The sequence below is a fragment of the Bubalus kerabau genome, chromosome 6 (assembly GCF_029407905.1).
Source record: "Bubalus kerabau isolate K-KA32 ecotype Philippines breed swamp buffalo chromosome 6, PCC_UOA_SB_1v2, whole genome shotgun sequence".
NCBI lineage: Eukaryota > Metazoa > Chordata > Mammalia > Artiodactyla > Bovidae > Bubalus > Bubalus kerabau.
Window position 1 is genome coordinate 105,354,134 of NC_073629.1, and position 9,218 is coordinate 105,363,351.

Consider the following 9,218-nt stretch of genomic DNA (forward strand, 5'->3'; position numbering starts at 1 on the left):
CGGGTTTCCTCGGGGAAGTGCACATTTATGCTCATTTGTATTATGCTGCAATGTACATATATGTATATATGCAAATCACATATTTGTGTGTTTGTGTATATGAATATCTATACTCTTCTGTGTGTGTTTGCTTCTAACTAGGTTTAATTCCAACTCTATGTGCCCATGCATATGTGTGTGCCCTTGTGTGTTTCTAGGTATACACAGTAGTCCAAGTGATTACATAAGTTATACACATTTATTCATTCCAGATATTTATAGAGTGCCTATTATATGCTACGTATTGTCCTAGGGCTGAAAATGCAGAGTAAGAAATTCAAGGTCTCTTTCCTCATGTAGTTTGCCTGCAGCATAAAAGATAAGCAATAAATGAGGGAATAAACAAATGAATAAATAATCGCAGACTGTGATCACTTACATGAAAGGGGAAAAAGGCACGATAATTAGAGAGTGACTTGACTTTACATAAAGAGGTTAGGAAAGACTGCTTGGAAATATAGACACTCAGGCCTCAAACAAGACCTCCTAATTCAGAATCTGCATTTTTAACAAGGTCCTTAGAGGATCTGCATGCGCATCAGACATTAAGAAACTCTCATTAACATACACATGACATGGAGGGACAAAGGAAATAGAGGCAAATGCTAAAGATCTCCTTCTGCTGCTCGCCATGAGATAATAGTTAAAATTGATTGATCAGTTTCCTTCTTCCCTGGGCAGAATTCTTTACCCACAAAAATCACCCAAAGATCTGAAACCTTGGAGGCCCCGCCCAACTAAGGCTACCCCAGTCTTCAGCTGTTGCTGTTCAGTCGTGTCCAACTCTTTGTGACCCCATGGACTTCAGTAAGCCAGGCTTACTGTCTTTCACTGGCATCCCCTGTCTTTCTCTATCTCCTGGAGTTTGCTCAAACTCATGTCCATTGAATCAGTGATGCAGTCTTCAGTTAACTTTTAGCCTAAGACAATTTCCACCTCTGTTACTCACTGCCCCCACTGAGAATCAGAAAGCTGATTTCCCCATGACAGAATCAGTAACCCCAGTCACACCAAAACCCCCTTTTCTACTTGCTTGCCCAAAGACATAAGGAGTTTTCAATGGTCAGCTGGCGTTCTTAACTTCCACTTGAATGCAAATATTCTTGCATCCTCTAGTGGAAACATTCCTTCCTTGGGCACCAAAACTTCTGACCCCAAGTCTGAGGGGCAGGTCCGTAGGCGGGACTGTGGGCACTGCCACTGCTGCTTCTGCTGCTCAGCCCCTGGCCCTGTATTCTAGCTCTGGGAGAAATAGTACCATGTATAGCCAGCTGATTAAGAGTGAATATAGCATCTTATAGGATGCCCCTTCCCCACCACCAACATCACAGTGTCTTTTAATTCCCTTTGGCTCTGGAACCAAGATTTTTATTAGGTCATTTCATAATTTTATAGGTCCATTGATTTCTTGCTAATGGGGTACCCGGGATGACCAATGGATCCAATTATCTTCAGTCCATTGGCTTACTCCTGTCCCTGTAAAATGGATTTCTTGATCTACAGCAATGTTGTATGGGATATCAAGACAGTGGATGAGGTATTCACAGAATCTGCAGATGGTTCTGCTGGAAGAATTATGGCAGGCAGGGGAAGCAAATCCAAATCCAGAGTAAGTAGCTGTTCCAATGAAGAAAAATTGCTGTTCCTCCCATGAAGGAAAGAATCTGATGTCGCCTCCCCCCACCACGTGATATCCACAGCTGCTTTGTCACTGAGTCCATTAAGCAAGCCCTGGGGTGACCAGGAAAAGACACTAACAGGCATCCACAGGAGGTCATCTTGACCACCTGTTTCTTAAAGCCCTTTCTTCCAGGGTCTTGAGGCTTCGTTAGAGTGAGTGTTTTTATAGGACACAAGTAAACTCATGATGTTGGATCCATTCTGAGAGTTCAATCACATGCCTTTTCTCCAAGCTTCTCTTTCACCAACCCTTCAGTCCTGTCTCTTCCCAGTCCCTGTCCCTCTGACCAAATCATTAGCCACTTCCCACAAATCACTGTAGAACATAAGCCTCTGTTCTTCCAGACCGAGACAGTGAGACACACCTAAGTGCTGCTTACTGGGGGGATTTCTCTGTTCTGTCCTCCAGGGATACCTCTGAACGGGGCTATAATTACACAGCCTCACATTCTACCAGCATAACACGCAGAGCCATTTGTTAAGCAGGCTCAGAATGCTTTTCTCCTCCATACATGGGCTATAGGGAATTCCTGTGAGAGCGTTAAGTGTCAGCTGAGAAAGATGCAGTATCCAGCAGGTGTGAGCCACCTCTTATGCAACATGCTGGTGCTTTCAGGACCTGCTTGGGTCCAGACCACTTTACCATCTCCACCGAAGGAGGGAGTACTGTTGGGTGCGCTCAGTTTAATGGGTAGGTGGACCTGATAACACAGTTGTTCTCTTGGACTAAACGATTGCATCATAGTCTATGCTCAGGTGGTTAGCCTCTGTTAGTGCCAAGGTGCAAGCCAAGAGTCGTTTCTCAAGAGGTGAACATTTGCCAGAGAAGGCATGGTCTTGCTCCAAAAATGAAGCATCTCCAACCATGATGCTGCTCTCTGGTCTTGCCAAAAGACTCCATGCAGCATCTCAATCTGCCACAAATTTTCAGTACCTTTGAATCTAGTGTATTATAAAAACTTGGCTTGAAGTCTTAACTAGCTCAGATCCCATTTAAAGCCAACAGCTTTTTTGCTCACTCAGGAGCTGGCTTGAAGTAGAAGACACAAGTGTGGTAGATGTTGCCTCTAAAACCCAAAGTAGCCCACCAAGTGATAAGCCCCTTTCTTACTGATCCGCAGTGTAGAGTGTCACGCCTATTCTTCACTTTGAAGGGGATATTCTGAATTTCCCAGGCTGATATTTTCCCAGAAGCTTAATTGAGTTCCCTGTATTTTCTCAGACTATTTTTTCCTTCACCATGCCTCTCCAAATACAACTGTATTTCAAGATACTTGTGATCTTATGATCTCTGTGCCCTATGAATAAGATATCACCAGGACGTCTCTGGCAGTCCAGTGGTTAAGACCGTATGCTTCCACAGCATGGGGTATGGGTTCCATCCCTGGTTAGGGAACTAAAATCCCACATAATGCACTGGGCAGCCAAAAAATCACCAGTGTTCTAGATGAATGATGAAATGATCGATGTCCCTATGAACTAACTCGTTAGAGGCCAGACACGAAATTAGAGTTGACACGGTGCCAGGGCAAAGTGGGAGGCGCGCTGCCGTTCTGCCGCGAGAAGTCTACACGCTTCCGACGTCCTCCGATTATTACCGTAGAGGAGTGAAAGTATTCTCTGAGTGTTAGGTTTGCATTAATTTGTTACAGCCACAAAACCATACTTGAAGCATCGTGGGACTATAATTGGAGTTACCAATATATATTAATGATAACAATCCCATGTTAATTTTTAAGACTTATCTATCTTACGCATTGGTCAAACTAGAAAATTTTGACCTTAGCCTTAGGCTTTGTGGTCCCACCAAAGAAGTCTCATTGCACTGACTTACTATTTTGATGTTGTTTGAAAACCTACAGTGGCCTTCACTTAGGCTCCACGGGTCAGGGAGCCAGTGTAGTGAATCTGCCAATTCTGGGGTTATCTATTCTCTCTATACACTTGGAATCTGGGTAAATAACCACAGATAGTACTGCTGTGCGCTATGGAAGAGGCTCAGATCAACATTCCATTTATCATCTGATCCAAATAAATCCCTAATGTAATCAGGTCAGTCTCAGGGGTAACTAATTTCTTTAGAAATACTGGAGTGGGTTACCCTTTTGTTCTCCAGGGGATCTTCCCGACCCAGGGATTGAACCCAGGTCTCCTGCATTGGAGGCAGAAGCTTTAACCTCTGAGCCACCAGGGAAGCCCCTTCATTCAGGGCTAGTATCTACTAATTCTCAAAATATCTAGGGTCTTTGCCTGTACTCTGTTACCTTGAAACATGAACATATATCCCTTTGGGGAAGGACAAGAGAAGTTTTAAGGAATTAAATTATTACCAATGTGTTATTACATAGTGTTTCTTCAAGGGGGTCCCCTCCTCTTTTATACAACAGACTGTTTCTGCTTATTGACTAGGGGAGGTTCTGAAAATTTTTCATTGTGATAGTTCAGCTTATTTTCTACTCATAAGATGCACGTCTATTTTATCATATGAATCAACATAGGACTTTTGTGGGCTCTCCACCTCTTCTGGCCTTAAACCCATGATCATTAACTATGTCCAAAAAATAAAGAGTGCCCTGTTGTTTGAACCATTCCAATTACCACGAGGCTCTGCTCACTATGACGGTCACACACCCAGCCTCTAACCTCGAAGTGCCACCACATGGTCTCTGCCACACTACGATCCTCCCATTTCCATTGATACCAGGGACCCATTCAGCTATGGCAGGCTCTGCCAGGATGCCTAGCTCACAGAGCACAGCCATTGGAGGGCTTTTTCAAGGGGGTTGGCTCTTCCTTCATCAGTGTTTTCCCCCAAGGTCTTGCTGAAGGGACTCCTAGGCTTTCTTAGGAGTCAAAGTTTAGAGTAGGAGGACTCTTCTTTCTTCTGAATTTTTACATCAAGAAATTCTTTCAGCTCCTAAAACCAGAACACTGAATCCAGAGCTCAGCAACATCAGGAAATTCATCCAGATCGAGAATTCATCCCCACATATATTCCCTAGAAATTGGCCAAGATAAATTAGCAAAGTCTTATAATTCTGTCAGCGAGTAAACTCTCTCCACTAAGGTTTGCCTTTGTAATTTGTCCCCAGGAACATACTGGAATCTGATCTAGTCATAAGCCTGGGGGACTGTGAGGAATGTTGGTTTCCCTTTGTAAGATAACACCCTTAGACAAGAAGTCTTTAACTAAGGCCAGTCTTGTCTACTAGGGTAGCAGGGCCAATCTGGCAAACATGGCGGACTTCCTGGGGCTTGGGAGTCTGGATTGTTGAGTCTGTCATTCTCGGGCTTAGCTCCATTTTGATTCTCAATTCTCACCTTTTTTGGATTAATTTTTTCAATTTTATGGAAGAACCCTGCAAAGGTTGAGGATTCAACCATTAGACTTCAGCAACTACCAGAACAAACCTTTCCAGGTGTGTGTATTCTCAATCACTTTAGTCACGTCCGACTCTTTGCAACCCTATGGACTGTAGCCCGCCAGACTCCTTTGTCCATGGGCTTCTCCAAGCAAGAATACTAGAGTGGGTTCCCATGCCCTCCTCCAGGGGATCTTCCCGACCCAGAGATTGAACCCACATCTCCTGTGTCTCCTACATTGCAGGTGGATTCTTTACCTGTTGAGCCACTAGGGAAGCTCCTGGTATCTCAGAAGGTAAAGAATCTGGCTGTAACGCAGGAGACCCAGGTTGTAGGTTGGGAAGATCCCCTGGAGAAGGGAATGGCTACCCACTCCAGTGTTATTGCCTGGAGAATTCCATGGACAGTGGAGCCTGGTAGGCTACAGTCCTTGGGGTCACAAAGAGTCGAACATGACTGAGCAACTAACACTTTTCTCTTTCACCAAAACAGACCAGCCCTGCCTCAATAAAAGATGAGACTCTTTCCCAGTCATAGCAAGTTCCTGAATTTCAGTCCACGCCTTCAATCAAGGCTCTAGGGACTTTTGTTCATTATTTTCTTTCCTTAAGCTATCCAGTGCCATTAAAAACAAACATTCCACCCCACAGTCCTCAAATTCCTCCTGCCCTTTATTCTTCTCTGTGGCACAGGTTGTCCAAGCCCCTGATGGCTTGCCTTCCATGGGTACTTCATTTTAGGTGACCACAAGGGACACTTTAATTAGCTGTTTCAGCACTGGGGACCATGGGCTTCTTTGTCTCCTCCCTTTGTGCTAGCTGTTATCTCCCAGCCTTCAGCCCTAACTAGGGCAGGAGCCAATCCCAGATTCCCAGGATTCCCTCGGGGTCTGTGCCTGCACCCTAATTATGGCACCAAGATTTGTACTAATCAGGGTACTTGTTTGCAAACAACAGAGAGAAATTCTGTTTGACATACACTGAAAATACACTTACCACACAGGCATCAGGATGTTCATTGAACCTGTGCAGAAGCCAGAAGACCAGGCAGGATCCAGAGAGACACAGATGAGGTCTTGCCACAGGAATGATGCCTCGGGAGCTGCTCCGGGGGTGTCGCCACCAACCTCCTGTCCCACCACATGATCCTCAGTGACCCTGCACCTTAGGCCACTCTTTCTGTTGGGCAGTCGAGTGTGTGTGAGTGTGTGTGTGTGTGTGTGTGTGTGCAGGCGCATGCATGCAGGTAGGAAGAGAGGAGGACCAGCGAGTAGCTAGCTCTCTTATGGGATTTGTAGGGTAATTAGCACTAAATTAGACGTGACCTATGCCAGGCTGAAATCCCATCTCTACCATCAACTTGACCCAGTTGTGTTATCTTGAGCAAATCTCTGACCATCTCTAGATGGGCCTCAGTTTCACCATCTGGAAAATGGGAACAATATCCATTCTTCCAGCCTCACTGACGTGTTGTGCTCCCACACCCTCCTTTTCTCATGGATAGGACTTAGTTCAATGTATAATGAGACATTTATTTGTGAAGGTACCACTAATGTTCCTCCAGTAGACAGTAGGCTCTGTGAGGTCAAGGACTTCATCTATCTGCTTAGTGCTGTTACCCCAACACCTAGAAAATTGCATGAAATATAGCATGGGCCCAAGAAATATTTGAATGAAAGACTAAATAAGGTAAAGGATCAGGAAGGGGATTTGTAAATCGTCAAGGGCCGCACATGTGTAAGTGCTGGTGCTTTGGAGCCAGAGAGACCTTGAAAGTGAAAATGAAAGTCGCTCAATCATGTCTGACTCTTTGTGACCCCGTGGACTGTAGTCCATGGAATTCTCCAGGCCAGAATACTGGAGTGGGTAGCCTTTCCTTTCTCCAGGAGATCTTCCCAACCCAGGAATCGAACAGGGGTCTTCCGCACTGCAAACGGATTCTTTACCAACTGAGCTATCAGGGAAGCCCTGCTGCTGCTGCTAAGTCACTTCAGTTGTGTCCGACTCTGTGTGACCCCATAGATGGCAGCCCACCAGGCTCCCCGGTCCCTGGGATTCTCCAGGCAAGAACACTGGAGTGTGTTGCCATTTCCTTCTCCAATGCATGAAAGTGAAAAGTGAAAGGGAAGTCGCTCAGTCGTATCTGACTCTTCGCGACCCCATGGACTGCAGCCTACCAGGCTCCTCCATCCATGGGATTTTTCCAGGAAGCCCTAGAGAGACCTTAATTATCACTATTATTGTTGTTGTTATAACCCTTGAATTATATATATTCAGACACACAGAATTATTTTTAGTGCAATAAATGTACCGTTCTCTCTCTGTCCCTACCTGAGATGCTCTTTCCCTTTCTCTCTCCCTACTCTTGTGTCTTCTTTTCCTCTACACTTAGGGGAAGTCGCCCAGTGTCCCCATGAGTCCCCACCATCACCTGCACACCAGCCTCAGCAGGAGCCCCCTGCACCAAGACTGTCTGGAGTCATCTGCCCCACCCTCTCCCTCCAGCTACTCCAGGACTTACTCCAGAACTGCAGTTACACCTCCTCGTCTGGAACCTCAGGACCTGACCCAAGACCCGCCTACAATGGAGGTTTAGGAAACAAATGGATAAATGAATGACTATCTGTTTTCAAAATTATAAAACCAATCACTGTCTTTGCTTGAGGACAGAGTCTGAAGAAATGACCTAAACCCACAGAAAGATGCACTAAAATTAGACCCTAATAGAAACTTCCCCAGTCGTGTTATTTACTAAGCCCTACAGGGGAGAGACAGAGACGAGGGAGGCTTTCCTTCCTCCTGGGGAAAAGCGAGGGGCTGGGGAGGGGAAGTGAGACCCTTGGGAAAGTATACCTCCATTGGCAGGGAGCTCATTACTTGTTGAAACAGGCTCCTCCATTACCAACTTCCTTCAGCAACCAGAGTCCACTCAGTCCTCATGTTTCTGATCCCCACCCTTCACCTCTCCCACCATCCCCTCTCTAAGGAGGGTGTGACTTTGCAGAGCTGGCAGTCAGGAAGCCTGCCACCACTCCCAAAAGAAGACAGACCTTCCTAATGGCAGTGGAGCAGGCTAACTCAGAAGGTAATCAACTCCTCGATGGTGGAAATGGGCACAGACTTGACAAGAGATCTGTCTTTGTAACACAACCGCACTTATGGGAGCACTTTGAGCTGAACCTTCTCTCTTGTCCATTTGCGCTGGGTTTTGAAGCCATTTTTCCAGGTAAAAGCTGAAGGAAGAGCATTCAAGACAGAAGGAATGGCACGTATGGAAGCATAGAGATGGAAAACGGCCCCCATGTTTGCAAAAAGACAAATCATCTTGACTTTCAAGGCCGGAATGTGGGGCCCCAATATTTACTGAGCACAGACTCTGCACAGATGCAGGGGTAGGACCTGGAGAGATACTGCAAATAAGACAAATACACAGTCTCCACTCTCATGGAATTTATAATCTAGGGGGGGAACAGAAAAGAAACAGACAAATAAGTGTGGGCAGCCTTTTCAGATGGTTCCACATGCTGTTTAAAAAAAAAAAAAAACCAGGTGACACAGTGGAGAATGACTGGTGGTTGGGGAGCACCTCTCTGAGCAAGTGACATGTGAGCTGAGATCTGAAAGCAGCAAAGAGATAGTCATACAAAGAGCAGGCTGAAGAAGTTCCTAGCTAGAGGCCAGCAGGTGCAAAGGCCCTGAGGCAGGGACAAACTTGGAATTACAGAGAAACACAGGAGGCCAGTGTGGCTGAAGAGTAGGGGGAGAGTACCTGGTACTCTGCTGGTCTCACCTGCCCCAATCTCTCCCTTCTGCTTGGACACTGGGCCTCCAAGGCCAGCTGAGTGTTCAGAGCAAGACACTCACTCCCTGCTCCCCAGTCCCCACTGCTTCAGGATCCTGGTTCATTCTGGCAGCAAATCTCAGCCCATCTCAATCAGCTCTGCAAACTCAGCCTGCTGCATCCTGCATAAGCAGCCCAGCATCTCAGCCCCTCCTCCCCCAGCCAAGACCCCAGCACCCACTCCAACCTCAACCCAGAAGCCAGGGTTCAAGCCTGGTCCAAAGGGGCTCCAGTCACCAAGCTGGACAGCCCTTTAGACCCAAACCAACTGAGGAGCCAGCTCTGGAGGACAGTGT